The sequence below is a fragment of the Hylobates moloch genome, unplaced genomic scaffold (genome assembly GCF_009828535.3).
Source record: "Hylobates moloch isolate HMO894 unplaced genomic scaffold, HMol_V3 SCAFFOLD_11, whole genome shotgun sequence".
NCBI lineage: Eukaryota > Metazoa > Chordata > Mammalia > Primates > Hylobatidae > Hylobates > Hylobates moloch.
In genome coordinates, this window is record NW_026652286.1 from 83,848,041 (window position 1) to 83,869,461 (window position 21,421).

At 41.7% G+C, this 21,421-nt stretch overlaps 1 protein-coding gene across 1 annotated transcript in view; it reads left to right on the plus strand.

Annotated features, from left to right (window-relative positions):
* The window catches only part of POU2AF2 (POU class 2 homeobox associating factor 2), a 79,153-nt gene that overhangs the window by 52,221 nt on the left and 5,511 nt on the right, over positions 1-21,421 (plus strand). The window lies entirely within an intron of this gene.

A 21,421-nucleotide genomic window follows, 5' to 3' on the forward strand; every position in this document is an offset into this window, starting at 1 on the left:
GATGATATGAACTCATCCTTAACGTCATGTCCCCATCATATTACCCAGCATCTCAACACTACTATCTTACGCTCATCCTCACTTCACTGACTTTTTAAATTCAGATAATTAAATGCATAAAGTCCCAAAATGCACTTATTTGGACTTTAGACATTTGCATGAATTGCCCTTACTGTCCACCTACTGATGTTTCATCCTCTCAACCACTACTCTAGAATATCTATAAATCTCAAGGATATCATATGCATTAGTCACTGACTCTTGAGGACCTATTTCTGTCCCCGTTGCAAATGCAACCCAATAAGAAAGAATCATGGAACATCATGTTATGGGAGACACTGTGGGGTTCTGCTTCGATGGCTCATACTGAGACCACCTCCCCTTTTTCATACCAATGCACTAGGACACAATGATTCTCATATCTCAAGTAAGTTCAGTTAGAGAAGTCATTCATTAGACATGCTCAAAATTTGCAGCTGACAGCATGAGTAATGACCAGTCAGAGGCCCTACCATGTGGTTTACCATAAGCACATTGTGATAGGTTAAAAAAAATGGAGCCCCAAAGATCCCATGTCAAATCCCTGGGACCGGTGAGTTCTGCTTTACATGGCAGAATTTGTGGTTAAATGAAGTATCTTTAGAAGAGGCCCTTACCTGGCATTATTTAGGTGAGTTCTCAGTATAATCACATGTATCCACAAGTATCCTCCCTCACAAGGGGGAGTTTTGAGACAGAAACACACACACAGGGGAGAAGATACACAAAAGAGGAGGAGGCAATGTGACCACTTAAGCAGAAATTGGAGTGATGAGGCCACAGTCAAGGTTAATATCTACCAGCAGCCACCAGAAGCTTGAAAAGGCAAAGGCAAATTCCCCCCTAGAGTCTGGTGGGCATACAGCTCTGCCAACACCTTGATTTTGGACTTCTGGCCTCCAGAATTATGAGAGAATCATTGTTACTAGTTTAAACCCACCCTGTTTGTGATAATTTGTTACAGCGGTCCTAGAAAACTAATACTCACATATTCCTCATATTCTGAAAACTATGTCCCCCCCGGATAGGCATACTTCAGGAAGTATCTATTGGATGCCCAAATTGCTGCTCTTTTGTTTGTGATGACACTGATAAATTTAAACAAGACTCTGTTGATCCATCTTTACCGCAGCTTCCCTCATGAACATCTGTTTTTGATACGATGAAATGGTTTTCACATCTTTGCAGTAGGAACAAGAAAAAATATCCCTTGCACCAAAAGAGACTTTTACCATAGTCTAGAAATTAAAACCACTTCTATACATTTTAGCTACAATTCTGTGGTTTCACAACTATTGCTATGCATGTTTTTTGTTTTTTGGGGGGTTTTGTTTTTGTTTTTGTTTTTGTTTTGAGACGGAGTCTCGCTCTGTCGCCCAGACTGGAGTCCAGTGGCGCCATCTCTGCTCACTGCAAGCTCTGCTTCCCAAGTTCATGCCATTCTCCTGCCTCAGCCTCCCGAGTAGCTGGGACTACAGGCGCCTGACACCACGCCTGGCTAATTTTTTCTGTTTTGTAGTAGAGACGGGGTTTCACCGTGTTAGCCAGGATGGTCTCAATCTCCTGACCTCACGATCCGCCCGCCTTGGCCGCCCAAAGTGCTGGGATTACAGGCGTGAGCCACCGCGCCCGGCTGTATGTCTATCTTTAAATAATGGCTTTTCTTTTTTCTTTCTCAAATTTTTCTGTTATTCTTTACCACACTACTAGATCTTCTACCAAGATATATAAATGTGAGCCATTCACCACCATCTAGTACCAAATACGCCCACACACACACACACACACACATAATTAAGTTCTGATTGGTGCATTTTTTCAACTACACCATTTCAACTGAGTTCTATAAAAGCTAATCATCAAATTATTTTCAAATAACATCATAAAATTCAATAACCTCTTTAGTATACATAGGGAAAAAAAGCAATAAGCCTAATAGCCACAATTGTTCAGTTTTGTTTTGAAAGTTGGTGAGTGATTTTCAGACCATTGTTCCTTTAAATCAAGTTTTTCTTAAGCGATTTTATGGATTTATTTACAATTGTTGAATATACATCAGCTGACATGAGGGGGAAAAAATGTAAAACTTGCTGTGTAGGAAAAGGAAATCAGCTTGGAATTGAAACTGTTGGGGAGATGGGGAAGTGCCGTGTAGTGTAGGGGAGGTTAAGATTGACCCTAGGAATCAGGGTTTGATGTTCAATTTATTTTGTTGATTTGTGGACAAAGTAACAGCCCTCTTGCTCTGCTCATTCATCAAAATGCTATAGCCAGGAACAGTAAGAAAATAGACATGAAAGTTCCTTCAAGTTAATATCCTACATAAACCTAAGGAAAAATAAATGAAGATTTCTGGCTCTGTTTTTAGAAGGTCTGAATTGAGTAAAATCTTAAGGAGAAATATCCCAAGTGAGAAATATATTTGGATAATAACAGCCTTGATTTTTACATGCTCTACATATAGAGACCAAAAGTGAGCTATTTCCGCACAGCGTGATTCTTGCATGCCAATCTCAAGTGTTTGCTTTTCAAATCAGAATTACAGTCATTTTCTTTCTGTACATTATCCTAAATTCTTACATTGAAATTATTTCGCTGCTAAAATCTCTACATCAAGGGCATACAGGATAAGGCAATACCGTCAGCTGGGTTTCTCGGTTAATAATCTTTCCTAATTATTTTGGAGGGTTAATATTATAAGCAATGGATAGAAGTATGACAATAGTACGTATATGATGGAAAATTTTGGGGGAACAGAAGGTGAATAGGCACCATTTGGTGTGTTTATGACATAGAGCAATTGCCATAAAGTCGGGCAGACTCTAACTGTAGAACAGATGTGCACTGTCTATCTTAGTCCCTAAAACTGTCTGTCCTTCCAGCAGGACTGCTAGTTGGACATTTGTTTAGTTACACATTCAGCTGCTGCTTTGCTATACCAATCATGTGCACAATTCAGTTACCACAAGCGTAAACATTGTGACGTCTAGATCTGTGATTTGCATTTGGATTTCTTGTGAAGTATTAGGAGGAAAAAATACATGCAATTGGAAGTTGTATATTCTATCATCTCCAAGTTTCTTTGATTTCCCTGAAACTTTGGGTAACACATCTCTCCTCTACCAAAAGAGAAGCTGCTCCTTCTTTCGTCTGTTTGAACCCCTCCTTCTGGCTGCAAATGGTCTTGGGTAATTCCCTTCTCTTCTCTGATCCTCAGTGTCCCTGTCCATAAAAGCAGAGAGTTGGGCCGTGCGTCTAAGATTTCTCTAGTTTCTGTGTTTATTTTTTTCAGATAAAGTTTACTGTGTATAATTGATGTTTGCAACATGACCTTATGGGATACATACATATAGTAAAATTGCCACTATAGTGAAGCAAATTAATATATCCCCTATCTCATCAGGGCCGTGATTTATATATACCGTACAAGTACAGACCAAAATTTAACTATTCCAAGTGGTCTGTTTTTTTCATTCCAACCTCAAGTGGTTGCTTTTCGAATCATTATTACTTACTGGTACTTAGTTACTTTTTGTGGCAAAAGCTGCTAAAATCTACTTATTTAACAAAAATCCCTAAGACAATTCAACTTTGTTAACTACGGCCCTCATGTTGTACATTGTATGTCTAGACTTGTTCATTCTACATATCAGCTGCTTTGTAGCTTCTGAGCTACATTTCAGTATTCACTTTTAAGACTTAAATTTTTTAATGTTTATTCCATTTATTTATCTTTGTTATTTTTATTATTCATACTTCAAATATTTCCATTTCTTTAAATATTTAAATCCTAATCTCATTGTTTAGGATTTAAAATAGACCTGAGTCTCAGACAACTAGCTCTTACCCAATTTGATGCACCATTGAGTTGATGTTTCAGATTACTCTGTTGTCTGGGAACCTACAGCACTCGGGTTTACTGAAGTTCTTTTTTTTTTTTTTTGAGACAGAGTCTCACTCTGTCATCCAGGCTGGAGTGCAGTGGCGTGATCTTTGCTCACTGCAACTTCCGCCTCCTGGGTTCAAGTGATTCTTCTGCCTCAGCCTCCTGACTAGCTGGGAATACAGGCAAGCGCCACCATGCCCAGCTAATTTTTGTATCTTTAGTAGAGACAGGGTTTCACCATATTGGCCAGGCTGGTCTTGAACTCCTGACCTCGTGATCTGCCCACCTCGGCCTCCCAAAGTGCTGGGATTACAGGCGTGAGCCACTGTGCCCAGCCTGAAGTTCATATTCTAAGACATAGAAAACGCAGCATAGTGAAGAGTTTGGGCTCTAGATCCAGATGACCTGAATTCAAATCCCAGCTCTGCCATTTGCCAACTGCGACGTAACAGTAAAGTTACTTAACCTTGCTGCTAAAGGAAGATAATAACATCTACCTTGCAAGGTTATCATAAGGATTACATTTAATATTTGCCAAGGGCTTGGCACATGGTAGGTGCTCAATCAATGCCATTGCTATTAAACACTCAATTGCATGTGAGGAGTGATGTTTGTTAGAATTCAAAACAATATAAGAATTCGTTGGCCTTAAGAAATGTACTGTTCAGTTGTGGGGTAAGAAATTATAAGTGACTAAAAATAAAAAGATGGCTTTGCTCCAAATGCCAAAAGAGTTGAGTGTGACCATCAGTATACATGAGGGAGGTTCAGAGGAGGGAGAGCAAAGCATGAAGCAGGTAGGCAGAAAAAGACTTCTTGGGCCGGGTGCAGTGGCTCACATCTGTAATCCCAGCACTTTGGGAGGCCAAGGTGGGCAGATCACTTGAGGTCAAGAGTTTGACACCAGCCTGGCCAATGTGGTGAAACCCCATCTCTACTAAAAACACAAAAATTAGCTGGGCATGGTGGGGCATGCCTGTAATCCCAGCTACTCAGGAGGCTGAGGCACAAGAATCGCTTGAACCCGGGCGGCGGAGGTTGCAGTGAGGTGAGATTGCACCACTGCACTCCAGACTGGGTGACAGAGCAAGACTCACGAGAAAAAAGGAAGGAAGAAAGGAAGGAAGGAAGGAGGGAGAGAGAGGGAGAGAGAGAGAAAGAGAGAGAGAGAAAGAAAGAAAGAAAGAAAGAAAGAAAGAAAGAAAGAAAGAAAGAAAGAAAGAAAGAAAGAAAGAAAGGAAGGAAGGAAGGAAGGAAGGAAGGAAGGAAGGAAGGAAGGAAGGAAAAGGAAGGAAGGAAAAGAAAGAGAAAGAAAGAAAGAAAGAAAGAAAGAAAGACAGAAAGAAAGAAAGACAGAAAGAAAGACAGACAGGAAGGGAAGGAAGGAAAGAGAAAAAGACTTCTTGGAGGAAAGTGTGCCACGAGCTAAGCTTTGAAGGAAGAAGATGACCCAGGTGAGCAGTGAGCAGGTGTAAAATCCAAGCAGAACACACGGAAGGGGCAAAGGCGCAGGGGAAAGGAAGCAATTCCCTGTGACATGCAGCGGGTCAACCAATTTTGTCTGCAGCGTAGAGAAGTGAAAGAGAAGGTTGAGAGGCCTGCACAATCCTTCAAAATTCAGTTCTCGTCTTGCCTGTTAAGGTCTCTCAGACACTCCCCTCTGCTCCCAAAGCCTCCAGCATATTTTTCTGCTTAAATATTCTTGCATTGCACTGTCACTTCTTGTTTTCTTAAATCTGTCCCTCAGCTGGCTAACATCTTGCTATTTCTGTTTGTTCCTTTCGGAGCCTCCAGCCCAGGAAGAATAACAGTGTGGTAAAGTTGGTTGAGTGCCTGAATATCAGCGTCAGACAGACAAAGGTTCTGACTCTTGTGTGTGAAATTGATCTCACTTCTCTGGGCCTCAGTTTCCTCCTATGTAAATGGGAACGGTGATAGCTACCATGGAAGGTGTTGTGAAAGTGAAATTTGATAATGTCTACAAAGCACCTAGTATAGCATATGGCATGCTGTAAATGCTCAGCAAACGGCAGCTTTTATGGTTTTTACAGTATCTGGTACATAGCGGTACTTGATAAATGTCTCAGCAAAGGTGTGCCACACTAAGGTGGATAGGCACTGGATTATAGGGAGCTCTGGAGAGCAGCTTTGAAAGTTAGATCCTCCTGTCATCACTACTATTAATTTTAATATAATATACACAAGTGAAACCAATAGAAAGCCTACTGGGTAACTTTTGTAGGTTTGAAAACTTTATTCCTAGGCATAAATTAAAAAAAAAAAAAAAAACAGTGGAAGCTGTAGTTACCCACATGCTGACTGAGCTATACCACTGTCCTCCATTCTTCCAGTCGAGATGGCTAGAGTTGAAACTCCAAACTGGTGCATTTCATTAAGATAATTTCAACTGCTCCCATTCTGTAGTACTAAATATCCCAAACCTCAATCAGTTTAGGATAACAAAACTATAATTATACTTATCCATCATGAACTGCCAATTTAAAAAAAAAAAACAGCTTCAAATGACAAGAAGAAAGAAATAAAAGTCTGAATATTTTGATCAGGATTTGCCACCAATTTGCTGACCTAACAAGGGATGTGACTTTCTGAAGCCTGCATTTCCTGAATTTAAAAAATCTTCTGAGTGGTGCAGATGGGAGAGGGTCAGCATTCAGTGTTCTCCGTGTGTTTCCCCTGCTGGGTGCAGCTGTTTCTCCTCCTGACTCAGTAGATTTTCCCAGACCTCAGAACATGTCCCACCCACTGGCACCCCTACCCCCAACATCCAAGGCCAAGCTGAACCCCCTCTGTAATCTGAAAAAGATAAATTCCCTTTTCTCTAGTTCAACTAGAGTTTTGCAATCTGAGTTAGCCAGGAATATAGGGAATAGAAAAAACACATAAAGCAGAAAAATGATTATGTAGCCTCCAAAAGTTCTGATGCTAACGTTAATATTGAGTCAAAGATGGGCATGGGGGTACAACTGAGTTGACGTTCGGACCTGGGTCCCCTTCCCACCTGTTCAGTTCTCTCTAGCGTAAATAATAATGAATAATAACAATAACTATCACTTACCACTGGGCTCTGAAATGAGAACTTTACAAATAATTTCTTTTATCTATTTTAAAATATATTTCATTTATCAAGACAAGCACGACAGCTTTCAGAGGGTGGTACCCATATCTATTTTTGAGATCAGAAAAAGAAGAATCAGGTAGAAAGTAGTGAGGCTTAGATTTGGAACGAGGTTTGTGGGACTCCAGGTCTTCACTTCACCCACCCTATTGCCCTCTTACATTATGATTCCAGCCCAAGGATGGGTGAGCTTTGGAGTGGTCACTCTGCTTCAGGCCCTCCTGCTCAGCTCTCATGTCACCTTCTAGATTTCGTGTGTGACGGGTGGCCCCAATTATGACTTTTGCTCCCTCTCGGGAATACATTTGTCTCCCCAATCAGCCCCACAGCCTGCCTGTAGACTGTTCAAGAGATGATGCCACACCCAGCCCAAACCAGTACCAGGACCTTCCTTTCCTATGACACTCAGACATCTTAAAAGACACTAGACCCAAGAAGTTTTCAATTTCCTTATAGAATTTATCTCCAGTTCTATCCCAGAACCTGTTTTCTGTCCCAGAAACAGCTGCATCCAGCGGGGGGAATATATGGAGAACACTGAATAGAGTCCCTCTTGGTCATTCTCCACCACTCCTGGACCCCCTGGCCTCGTGGGGCTCTATGTGGCACCTGGCCGTCTCTGTATGAGATGCAATCGCTTCCTGAACCAGAGTCAGAGTGTGCCATCCTGACCTTGCAGAAGCCTCTTTTCTGTTCTCTAGAGACCGCTGGGGCCTACTCATGTGACCCATTTCTCTCTGAGCTTTTCTTCTTACCTGAAGCTTACTCCCCCTGGCATGTCTTTGGATTTCTTTTCTGAATATCGCCAAGTTATTTGAGAGGCTGGCATCCATGACTCACTCATGGGACTGGATGCAGAATGCCACTTCCTCCACTTTAGAAGGCAGAGACAATATCAGCCCCCTTTTGAGGGCTGCAAGAGATTCCTGAGCCCAGTGAAACATACAGTTTACCAGCTCAATTGACCTGCTGTCTCTGGTGACCCACCCCTTCAATGCTTTTGTAGCCCCCATGGTATCTGGAATTCTCTCATAGTTGTACACACTATGGAGCCTTACAAATATTCTCAATAAATATAACAGCTGATAAGGAAAGGGGAGAATAATTTCCCTAAGGCTTCACCTTCTTATGAAAGTATGAGAAAAGATGGGGAGAGGAAGAGCACCAATGTTCTCATTTCCTAGATACTAAGCCAGTTTTCAGGATTCCATGCTAGAAACAGATAGAACCCTTCATCTATCTATCTATATTTATGTAGAAATCTAATACTGTACTACTTCTCTTTGGCATTCTAATGGTTGTGCTAAAAAAACAATGAAAATGCCAAAAGGAAGAAGAAGTTGAATACAAGTAAGAGCAAAAACTGGTACACAGGTCTTAAAATTAAGGAGTTGGTCATACATAAATCCAAGGAAGAAATCACAGACTCCGCAGCCATCAGCATATTGTCACATCTGAGAACATAACACGTGGATAGTATATTGAATCTGTGGTTGGAAAAAGGATAAGGTTTGGACCGAGGCATCCTGAGCTCTGCAGGCATGAGTGCCAAACAGTTGGCACCACTGCAATTACAGGAAATACCGTCTTCTCTGATTTCTTAAAATTTACCATAGAAATTATTTTTCACCTCTTCAACTCATAACCTGAACCTACCCTACAACATGTTTTGATTTTAGTAAGATTGTCTGTGTTTGCCTGGGCATAGCAAATGGGCATCAGGTGGCCCAGTGTGTGTTTTCTTGGTTATTGCTACATTTTTCTTTTTTTTTTTCATTTTTTTTTCATTTTTTTTTCTGAGACAGAGTCTCGCTCTGTTGCCCAGGCTGAAGTGCAGTGGCATGATCTCAGCCCACCACAACCTCCACCTCCTGGGTTCAAGTAATTCTCCTGTCTCAGGATCCCAAGTAGCTGGGACTATAGGCACATGCCACCACGCCTGGCTATGTTTTTTTGTTTGTTTGTTTGTTGTATTTTTAGTAGAGATAGGGTTTTGCCGTATTGGTCAGGCTGGTCTTGAACTCTTGACCTCAGGTGATCCATCTGCCTCAGCCTCCCAAAGTGCCGGGATTACAGGCATGAGCCACCAAACCCAGCCTGCTTTATTTTTCTTATTTTCTCTTAGCTTTTTATTTCCTTCCATATCATCTTTATTTTTCTTATCTTCTCTTAGCTTTTTATTTCTTTCCATATCATCTTTATTTTTCTTAAATTTTTAGAAATCCCTGTTGTTCTCTTTGTGTTTGACTGCTAAGGCTCTTAAGAAACCTGCAATTTTTCTTTAATAAATATTCTTATTTATCCTTGCTACTTTTTCATGAATGCCAGCAGAAGAATCTATTTCTCATTTGAAATTTTGCAAGGTTATTGATAAAGGGAATCAGTGTTCGCCCAGGGAACATCTCCCCATACCTTTTGCTCCATCTCATAGCACAGTGCTTTGCATATTGCTTGTTAACATGGCCAGCTAACCCCCTCCACGAGCCTACAAAGAATTTAAAAAGAAAAAAAAAAAAAAGATACATTTTCTGAGCAGGCAGTGCCTAGTAAACTCAAAACACCAATGTTTGAATACAGAGGTACACACTATATTCTTGGCATTCATTTGAATGAATGCTTTACTAAGGCTTTCTAAATGGCCTATTGTCTGACTTTAATTAGCCCACTGTCCTGCCCTGTTTAGAGATCTGAACCACATTCCCAGTGCTTTCCGTGTTCCCCACCCAACCACCTGCTCCCTCACAATCACAGAAATTTTAAAAATAATAATAAAGGCAAACCTTTTGCAAGCAACTTATTTTTTCAGCTGCTCTATTGGTTCTGCAGGGTTTTTTTAATGTCATAAAATTTAAAATAATTCCTGGTGGTGAATTCTTTCATGCAGCTTGCAAAAATAATCAGTTTTTGCAGAGGAACAGCCGTGGCAAGTCCATCTGGCAGGGCTGTAGTTCTGCAGATTCCGTTCTGACCAAAGTGCATCTCAGTGACTCCTGTTGTTCTAACTTAGCTACATAAATACAAATAGCATTCCAAAGGCATGCCAAGATCCAGGGGTAAAAAATGTGTTTCATTTTGTAACTTAGGCAACAGAAATCACTTTCTCACAGAGACAGCCTGGACGTTATTTTGTGCCAAGCAGGAGAGTTTTAACAGTAAAATTTTAGGAAATTATCTGAAAATGGGAATTCTGCAACCATCCGAGCTTTCCAAATGACGTAAAATAGTTTATATCCCAGCAACTGAAGACACTTGACATCACAGTTTTCAAAAGTTTTGAGATTTGCAATAAATATATGACCTAAAGTCTATTTATTAATTTTTCTTAAATAATTGCTTTAATCACAAAAGAAATTCAGTGTAAAATTTCAGACAGAACAAGAGTTAAAGTGAAAAGCAGAAGCTCACTAAAGTTTTCCCTGTCCCTAGTTCTCTTGTTCTACATCCCAAAGTGATGTTTCACGTAAATTCTCCCAGAAAATTTGCTATGGCATTTTATTAAAGAGAAATTAAGTTGTTGCACCAACAAGTTAATGAAAATCAAAATTTGTTAGATAATTACATGCACTATTACAAAAAGTGCATAAATTAATGTTTTTGTGGCAAAATCCCTTCCTGAGAGAGAATTTAAACATGGCTTTTAGTCTTCATTTTACCCCTATATATTTGAAAGCCTTGAGCAAATCACTTAATCTTTTTATGTGAATAACATATCACCTGGGGTCAGGAGTTCGAGACCAGCCTGCCCAACATGGTGAAACCCCGTCTATACTAAATACAAAAAAAAAAATTAGCCAGGCATGGTGAATGTAATCCTGTAATCCCCGCTACTTGGGAGGCTGAGGCAAGAGAATCACTTGAACCCAGGAGGTGGAGGTTGCAGTGAGCCAAGATTGTGTCATTGCACTCCAGCCTGGGCAACAAGAGTGAAATTCCATCTCAAAAAAAAAGAACTCTATAACCCGGTTCCTGCATCTTCCTCCAGCTTCTCTTCAGCTTTCCTGTCTTCACACTTCCTGCCCGCATTTCCAGGTATGTGACATGCAGTTCCTCACATTTTGAGCCTTTGCTTCTCCCTCCAGCAACAATAGCCCTTAAACTGATTTCCTTTTATCTAGCCTTCAGAACCAGACTCAGATATCGCCTATGTTTTGATGTGCTAAATCACATTCCCCCAAGACAGTAAATCACCTCATCACCCCCGCAACCTTCATCCCTGCCCCCACCCCCATACCTGCACTAAATCACATTTAGAATTCAGGCTATGTCACTTAGCGGCTTTGTGACCTTGGACAAGTCCTTCAGAAGTATCTATTAGTTTTCCCATCAATAAGCTAGGGATTATAACAATCTATCTCATTGGTTAATGGTGATGAACTAATGAAATAATGCATGTAAATCATCTCACACTCTACAGAGTACATAAAGAACCCAGACATTAGTTGTCACTAAAAATGATCACACAGACACACTAACATATGTAAAGTGCCAGACACAGAGTCTGGCAGGAAGTGGCACCAGGAAATGCTAGTCTTCTCAACCACAACTCTTATTTCTATTATTACACCAATTACATATGTATTTATGCACCTGTTTTTGCGATGAAACTGTGTGCTGTCAAGAATAGAATCTATGTCTTACTCCTCTTTATATTTCTGGAAACTACCACAATCCTGGTGCAGAGTAGGCACAGAATACATTTTAATAGAATGAATGAAATGAAACTTCTGCTCTAGACAAGCCAATTTGCTTATTATTCCCTGAAGAAGAGCTGTGCTTTCCCACCTTGTGTTTGGTTCACAAAATTCCTCCTTCCTGGGAGCTTCCTTTCTCCTCTCTGCATCCTCTCAGCCTTCAGCACCCAATTCAAATCCTCCACACATTGACTTCCCCCTTTTCTGATGCATAGTAGATGCTTATAACTGTAGTTTATATTTATTATAGAGTATTTTTTCTATTTACAATTAAATATATAACTCAGATAAGTGGCCTATAAATCAAAACCTGTTTCAAACTTTGCAAAAGTAATAAGATTTATAAGAATATGGTTGAGATAGTTTAGCCAACACACAACATTTCACACCAACTGAAATGCCCCTGGTTCTACTATATACTTATCCTGTTAACTAAGGGATGTAAATCTCTGTACCCATTTTTTTTTCCTGAGGAGATGTTCCAACCTAACATCAGTGCCCATTTAAAGACTAACTGTGTTAACATCCGGCATTAACCTTCCTTTAATTCCAAAGTTGGAGGAAAACCATATGACCTATGGTGGATCTAAATGTACACATTAAAATGTAGTGTCAGAATGTTCACTAAGGTATCATCAGCTCCACCTGCCTCACAACCATAGAAATGATGACAATGAAAAATTAAATGTATAAAATACTATGAATGTCTCAAAGAGATCTATCACCTATTCACAAGTGGCTATGATTATTATTACTTAAGCATTAGTAGCAATACCTTTAAGTTTGAAGACTTATTTTCTAAACGAAATTGTATCTCAATTTGAATTAAGAAATAAAATTATACAGCAGTGTGAAACATGTCATGCTAGTCAGACATCACTTCCTTAGTACATTTCAATATGTCCTTCAACTAGGTTGGCACCTAAAAATATTATTATAGGATAATAAAATGACTATAAATGTACTCAAGGGAAACTCCTAATCTTATCACTTTACTACCTTGGTGACCTATTAGTTCAAATTAACTCATTTTCATGGAGGGGCTTTGGGGGCAGCTGTGAGGCTGCCGTGTTAGCTGCAGGAAGTTGCAGGCTGGCAAATTTCATTCAAATATAAACCTCTAAATTTGGCTAGCTGGCATTGCAGGATCCTGTTGTTTGCAGTATGCAAAATAAAAATTATATACCATCTCGCTTGGTCAAAAGTTATGGGCTCTTCAATATTAATTTCAATGTTATTTTTTGGAGGATTTGCACGATAAGCGGCAACTGTGTGAATACAATATATTGAACCAGGAAAGAAATGTAAGATTTCCCTTCACATAGGAAATGACAATGAGTGCGCATGCTGAAGGACCCTGGTTTAGGCTTTTCTCTCCTGACCCGTGAAATCTGGAAAAGGGGTGGAGAAGCAAGTGGCAGCTCTGAAACCTTCCCAGTGGCATCCTTCCCAGCCCCATGCAGGCCCTTTGGGAGTCTTCTAGGGTCTGTGATACCAACTGAAGAGGTCCATTATCACTGACTTTTGTGTTTATCCATCAAAATATTTCCCAGGTCACCACAGAGGGGGCAGCATTAATTATAGCTATAAACTGACTAGTCTGATGAGAATGTTTTACATCATGATTGTGGTGGTAGGTCACAAGTGTTCATCAAATTTTGCCAAAATTCATCAAATTGTACCCTTAAATTTTGTGAATTTTATTATATGTAAATTATATCTCAATAAAGCTGACCCCTTCAAAAGTAGAATGTCACTCAAAGGATAAAGGGTGTGTGTGTGTGCGTGTGTGTGTGTGTGTGTGTGCGTAAGAAAGAAAGAGAAAGAAAGAGACAGAGACAGATAGACAGACAGACAGGAAAGCATCCCACCCGATCCTCTTTGTGAGCTTTTATATAATTATATGATCTCTCTGGATGTCCCTAAGTCTCCATTATACTAAATTTTTTCAAACTAGGATGGTTTTCTATTTTTAATTGTTGAGTTATTAAAATGCTTCCAAAGCAGACTGGTGTGGTGGTTAAGAAACAGGCTCTGATATCAGAAAAGCCCTTGTCTAATTCCACCTACTACCACCATCGCCACAACCAATCCTCTCCTAGAAGGGAAATCAGGTTATTCTCTCTATGCTTAGGTTCCCTCGTGGGCAAAATGAGAATAATATTAATTATCTTCTGGGGTGGTCGTGAGAATTAAATGAGATGATACATATAACACAGTTGACCATAGCAATGGCCAACAGTGTGTTTATGAAATTACTATAAGTAAGTGCTTATGAATTACTTCTGTTATAACTTAAATCTCTGCTGGAAAATGTTGGAAGTCATGGAAAAATAAAAGCTTTGTGCTGTGTTAAAACCAGGAAGGTATCTACATCTAGGTTCAATATTTACAGATTCAACTCTGGTATGGGGGGTTGAGAAGAGCTCTCCCACAACAAAACTGGATCTTACATAATACAAATTTTAGTGAGTTGTTGAGCTAGCAGAAAGTAAGGGAAATCTCTAAAGCTGGGGGTAGGGGCAGGAGTTGGCATGGGAGATTGAAAAAGGGTTTGAGCAGAAAGCAAAGCACCAAATGATGAGAAGGTGATCATTCCAAAAAGACAGGTTTCCTGAGGACAGGTGTCCAGTTGGCTTTACATGTGAAGACTGGTTCTTGACCTGTTTCCAAGGTTGGGAGGCTGAACCTTGGACTCCAGGATTAATGTGGGGAACATGGAAGGCAGCTGGCTCCCCATAGATAGAAACATAAATCTTCTAGAGGAAAGCAGCCTCAATTCAGGACCCCAGATCTTCACAGATTAGGCCAACAAGATGTGAGTTTCAATCAAAGATCACCCATGCATAAGAAAACAAACCACTATGAATGAGTCCACATGAACAATAGACAATAAATTTAAATTCCCAGAACTTTCATATATTAGAATTACTGAATACAAAATACATAACACTTAATACATAATGAGCGCTCAACAAGAGGATATCAAAAATTTACCAAATAGATTCTAAAAATCAAATGGAATTTATAGAAATGAAAAAAATATAAAATCATGAATATAAAAATTCAATGTGTGAGTTAAATAACAAATTAACTATAGTTGAATAAAGAATTAGTGAACTGAAAACACATCTGAAGAAATCTATGCCAATCTCTACCAAAATATAGAAGAAAGAATCACAGACACAGAGAAAATAAAGAGAGGTTAAGGGATTTTGAGGACAATAGTAAAAGTTCTAACATGTATCTAAACAGAGTCCCAGGAGGAGAGAACCGTCATAATAAAGACAAGACAATATTTGAAGAGATGATGGTTGACATTTTTTCAGAATTTATGAACGACATGAATCCCTAGATTCATGAAGCCCATTCTATATCAAGGAAGATAAATAAAAAGAAATCTGCCTCTAGATAAAATGAGGTGAACTCGAAGAACCTCAAAGACCAAGGGAGTATATTGGAAACAGTCAGAAATAAAGAAAAGATTGTCACAAAGAATAACTGAAAGACCAATAGCAGATACTGGCCGGGCACAGTGGCTCATGCCTGTAATCCCAGCACTTTGGGAGGCCAAGGCAGGCGGATCACAAGGTCAAGAGATTGAGACCATCCTGGCCAACATGGTGAAAACCCGTCTCTACTAAAAAAAAAAAAAAAAAAAAAATACAAAATACAAAAATTAGCTGGACATGGTGGCACGTGCCTGTGGTCCCAACTACTTGGGAGGCTGAGGGAGGAGAATCGCTTCAACCCGGGAGGCGGAGGTTGCCATGAGCCAAGATTGCGCCACTGCACTCCAGCCTGGGTGACAGTGCGAGATTCCATCAGAAAAAAAAAGAAAAAAAAGATAATGGTATAAAAGACCGATAGCAGACACCTCAACAGCAATTGTGGAAACCAAAAGACAGTGGAATGGTATCTTCAAAGTGCTAACAAAAAAAAAAACTATAAAGTTAAGATGGTGAATCCAGCAGTATTATCTTTCAAATACAAGGTCAAAAGAAATAATATTTTCAGATAAATAGAAATTGAAAGAGTTTACTGTCAACACCACTGACACTTAAGGAATTTTCAAAAAAATTATTTCAGAAGAAGGAAATGAACCTAGAAAGAAAGTCTGGGAAAGGAGTAAGCAAAGCAAATGGTAGACATTTGAACCTTAATTCAAATTAGTAAATCTAATACAGAATTACTGAGTTAAATGATGATATTGATGTCTAATTTGTGACAATAACAAGAAACAAGCTAAAAGAAAAGAGAATAGCACACGCATAAATTAGAAGAGGGACAGTTCTTATCTGTCAATTGCAGGTTTAAGATATTGTTTGTAGGTTTTGTTAAATATACATGGTAAAATTGTAAGGGTAATCACAAAGAATAAAAATAGAGAGTACAATTTCCACAGCAGGTAGAGAACAAAATCATATAGGAGACAAGAGTACAAAAAACTTCATCAAGTAATAAATAAAATCCACTAGACCTTTAATTGTGAAATCTTTGTAGAGACTTCTGGTATAAAAATTGGGCTGGGGAGGAGTCAGTACTGTCAGTTCCACAGTAATAATTAAGCCTGGGCAGAAGATGGAGGAGGCATCATAGAAGATGCTGGAGATTGTTGGCAGTGGAGGAGAAAGACAGAAAAACTTTTAGAGCAGAGATGTCAAAAGGTGAAGAAGCTGTGTCAGCCACAGTGACATAGACTGGGCTCTCTCCCTGCCTGGGGCAGAGGCAGGAGGCAGAGCCATTCCAGCTGATAAATAAATGGCTAACATGCTAAGGGCAAATAGGGTGCTGATGCTGATGCTCATCAGATTGGGCAGGTGTGCTGTGTCTCACAGGGGCCTTGATCCTGGCCCCAGCCCTGGCCAGAGCAGTTTAAGAGTAGCAAGCAGGAGAACAATGGGACATCTCCCTGGGCAGCACCCAGGACAGCTATCACCCCCTGCCACATCCTACTTAACCTGGAAGGAGGCTGAGGCTGAAACCAGAAGGCATATGTGTTGGCACAAGTCTTCAAAGGAAGACCCAGCCACACCACAGAGCTGAAAACGGGAGGGTAACACTGGATAACATGGGTGCCTGCAACATGGGAATATGTGCCCAAATACAAGTGCATCTATGGTTTAATCACTGCCCCTTTACTTCTCATAGAAATATTAGGGGACCTACTTCTGACCACTACATGCCCAAGAGTTACCTTCTGCCACTTAAAAGTGTTAAAATATTAAACAGGAAAACCCATAAATCAAAAGGTTTGGAGAAATATACCACAGATTTGAAGGAACCAACAAATGCATAATAGTAATAATAGCTAAGGCACGCATGCTGTTTACCCTGTCACAGACACTATTCTAAGAGCTCAATGTAATAATCTCATTTAATCTTCATGTGCCCAAGATCCCACAGCTAATAAGAGGTAAAGCTGGGATTCAAATGTAGTCACTCTGGTTCCAGAGGCTTTACTCTTAATTACCATGCTGCTTCTGAGTTGTTGGAAGATATTTTGCCTGGAGAAGTTCGAATTCGAGGTTGATACTACAGATGGCAATTGCACGTTTGCATTCCCCTAAAATTCAGATGTTGAGGTGCTAATCCCCAGTGTGATGGCATTTGGAGAAGGGGCCTTTGGGAGGTAATTAGATCTTGCAGGTGAATCTCTCTAATGGGATTAGTGTCCTTATAAGAAGAGACACCAGAGAGATGATCTCTCTCTCTCTCTGTGTCTCTCTGTCTCTCTCTGTCTCTATCTCTCTCAGCCATGTGAACACACAGTGAGAAGCCAGCCTTCTGCAAACCAGAAAGGCAGCCCACACTAAAAACCACACCTAGATCTCAGACTTCCAGTCTCCTGAACTATGAGAAACAAATTTTTGTTATTTAAGCCACGCAGTCTATGGTATTTTTCACAGGCTTGTCTTCAGATATTTGAAGGGCTCTGTATGCAAGAAGTGTTAAACTTATTCTATGAAGACCAAAGGGATTAGAACTAGGAAAGTTATTCTTTCCAGCCAACTTTGTAATTGGTAAAAGTTCCTAAAGAAGAAATGGGTTTCCTCAGAGGATGCTAAGTTCTCTGTGCCTGGATATTAGATGCACCTGGTGTTAGTAATATGGAGAGAATGTAATCATTGAATGAGACTCTGTAAAATTTCTTCCAACTCTTGAGAGTCTATAGAATCATTAGAGTCACTGCAAAAGAGCTCAGATTCAATGAACTGGATGTTGAGGATTCTTAACTTCCACAGAAGCTACACCCTCTCCACTTACTTTGCTCCAGGACATCTTGGAGCCATGATTTGCGTATTTTAAGACTCTACACGCCTAGATACTCTTCCTTCAGAGGTCAGCTTAGGCACTGCGTACTGCAAGATGTGTCTCCCACCCCATTCCTAATGAGAGGTGACAGCGTGCTGGCAGTCCTCACAGCCCTCGCTTGCTCTCGGCGCCTCCTCTGCCTGGGCTCCCACTTTGGCAACACTTGAGGAGCCCCTCAGCCCACTGCTGCACTGTGGGAGCCCCTTTCTGGGCTGGCCAAGGCCAGAGCCCACTCCCTCAGCTTGCAGGGAGGTGTGGAGGGAGAGGCGCGAGCAGGAACCGGGGCTGCACGCGGGGCTTGCGGGCTAGCTGGAGTTCCGGGTGGGCGTGGGCTTGGCGGGTCCCGCACTCGGAGCAGCCAGCCGGCCCTGCCGGCCCTGGGCAATGAGGGACTTAGCACCCTGGCCAGCGGCTGCGGAGGCTGTACTGGGTCCCCCAGCAGTGCCAGCCCACCGGCGCTGTGCTCGATTTCTCACTGGACCTTAGCTGCCTTCCCGCGGGGCAGGCCTCGGGACCGCAGCCTGCCATGCCTGAGCCTTCCCCCGCCTCTGTGGGCTCCTGTGTGGCCCGAGCCTCCCCGATGAGCGCCACCCCCTGCTCCACGGCACCCAGTCTCATCGACCATCCAAGGGCTGAGGAGTGCGAGCACATGGCACGGGACTGGCAGGCAGCTCCACCTGCAGCTCCGGTGCAGGATCCACTGGGTGAAGCCAGCTAGGCTCCTGAGTCTGGTGGAGATGTGGAGAACCTTTATGTCTAGCTCAGGGATTGTAAATACACCAATCAGCACCCTGTGTCTAGCTCAGGGTCTGTGAATGCACCAATCGACACTCTGTATCCAGCTACACTGGTGGGGCCTTGGAAAACCTTTGTGTCTAGCTCAAGGATTGTAAATACACCAATCGGCACTCTGTATCTAGCTCAAGGTTTACAAACACACCAATCAGCAACCTGTGTCTAGCTCGGGGTTTGTGAGTGCACCAATCAACACTCTGTGTCTGGCTGCTCTGGTGGGACCTTGGAGAACCTTTGTGTCTATACTCTGTATCTCACCGGGACATGGAGAACTTTTACGCCTAGCTCAGGGATGGTAAATGCACCAATCAGCGCCCTGTCAGAACAGACCACTGGGCTCTACCAATCAGCAGGACGCAGGTGGGGCCAGATAAGAGAATAAAAGCAGGCTGCCCCCGCCAGCAGCAGCAACCCGCTGGGGTACCCTTCCACACTGTGGAAGCTTTGTTCTTTTGCTCTTTGCAATAAATCTTGCTACTGCTCACTCTTTGGGTCCACACTGCTTTTATGAGCTGTAACACTCACTGCGAAGGTCTGCAGCTTCACTCCTGAAGCCAGCGAGACCACGAGCCCACCGGAGGAATGAACAACTCCAGACGCGCTGCCTTAAGAACTGTAACACTCACTGCAAAAGTCTGTAGCTTCACTCCTGAAGCCAGCGAGACCACGAGCCCACGGGAGGAACGAACAACTCCAGACGTGCCACCTTAAGAGCTGTAACACTCACCGCGAAGGTCTGCAGCTTCACTCCTGAGCCAGCGAGACCACGAACCTACCAGAAGGAAGAAACTCCGAACACATCCAAACATCAGAAGGAACAAACTCTGGACACGCCACCTTTAGAACTGTAACACTCACCGTGAGGGTCCGCAGCTTCATTCTTGAAGTCAGTGAGACCAAGAACCCACCAATTCCGGACACACTAACACCAGTTTAGGTGCCCGCATCACCCCATCTTTCCGACGCTACCACTTCTCATACTACACCGAATATTCTGTTTTGTCATCAATCACCCCTGTACTGGTGTCTTAGGGCTGCAGTAACAAGTTACCACAAATGGGATGACTTACAGCAACAGAAATGTATCATCTCATAGCTCTAGAGGCTAGAAGTCCAAAATCAAGGTGTCAGCAGGGCCATGCTCCCTCTGGAGCCTCTGGGGAGAATCCTTCCTTACCTCTTCCTAGCTGGCAATTGTCGCTGGCGATCCTCGATGTTCCTTGGCTTGAGGTTGTATCACTCAAACTGCTGCTTTTGTCTTCACATGACCTTGTCCCGTCTGCATCTGTATCTTTGTGCGTCCCTCTCCTCTTCCTATAAGGACATCAGTTATGTGAGATTTAGGACCCACCCTAATTTAGTATGACCTCATCTTAATTTAAGTAGTTACATCTTTAACAGCCCTATTAGCAAATACCATTACATTCACAGGTATCAGGGATTAAGATATCAATATATCTTTGGGTGGCTCATGCCTGAAATTCCAGCACTTTGGGAGGCCGAAACAGGTAGATCACCTGAGGTCAGGAGTTCGAGACCAGCCTGGCCAACATAGTGAAACCCATCTCTACTAAAAATGCAAAAAGTAGCCAGGTGTGGTGGTGCGTGCCTGTAATCCCAGCTACTCAGGAGACTGAGGCAGGAGAATCACTTGAATCCGGGAGGTGGAAGTTGCAGTGAGCCGAGATCGTGCCATTGCACTATAGCCTGGGTGACAGAGTGAGACTCCAACTCAAAAAATATATATATATATATATATATATATATCTTTTGGAGGGGGCACATAATGCAACCCACCACATTCCCCAACCTCTCCCTGCTCTCTAGCCTGTGGGTTCTTTGAAGATTGTGTCTTCATTCCACATATTTTTATGTCTATTATGAACTACACCCTGTTCTAGGCACTGAGGGCACATCACACACAGTCAAGGTACCCACAGTTGGTGGAGTTTCTTCCTCCACATGGATTCAGACAGTAAACACTGAAGTGGCCCTTCAGTGCTGAAGCCAAACACTAAGTGCATGTATGCACATACACACATACAGTAGGCGCCCCTTAGCCACGGTTTCCCTTTCTGAGGTTTCAGCTACTCATGGTTAACTGCAGTCTGAACATACTAAATACGAAATTCCAGAAATAAACAATTCCTAAATCTCAAATGGTATGCCTTTCTCAGTGGTGTGATGAAATTTCATTCAGTCCCACTCTGTGCTGCCCAGGACTTGAATCTTACCTTTGTCCAGCCGATCCACACTGTCTACACCACCTGCCCGTTAGTGTCTCAGTAGCCGACTCGGTGATTGGATCACCTGTCTCTGTATGGCAGTGCTTGTGTTCAAGTCACCCTTACTGTATTTCATAATGGCCCTGAAGCACAAGAGTAGTGACGCTGGCAATTTAGATACGCCAAAGAGAAGCCGGAATGTGCTTCCTTTAAATGAAAAAGTAAACCGTCTCAACTTAATAAGGAAAGAAAAAAAAATGTATGCTGAGCTCAGACATTGGTATGGTAAGAACAAATCTTTTGTCTGTGAAATTGTGAAGAAGGAGAAAGAAAT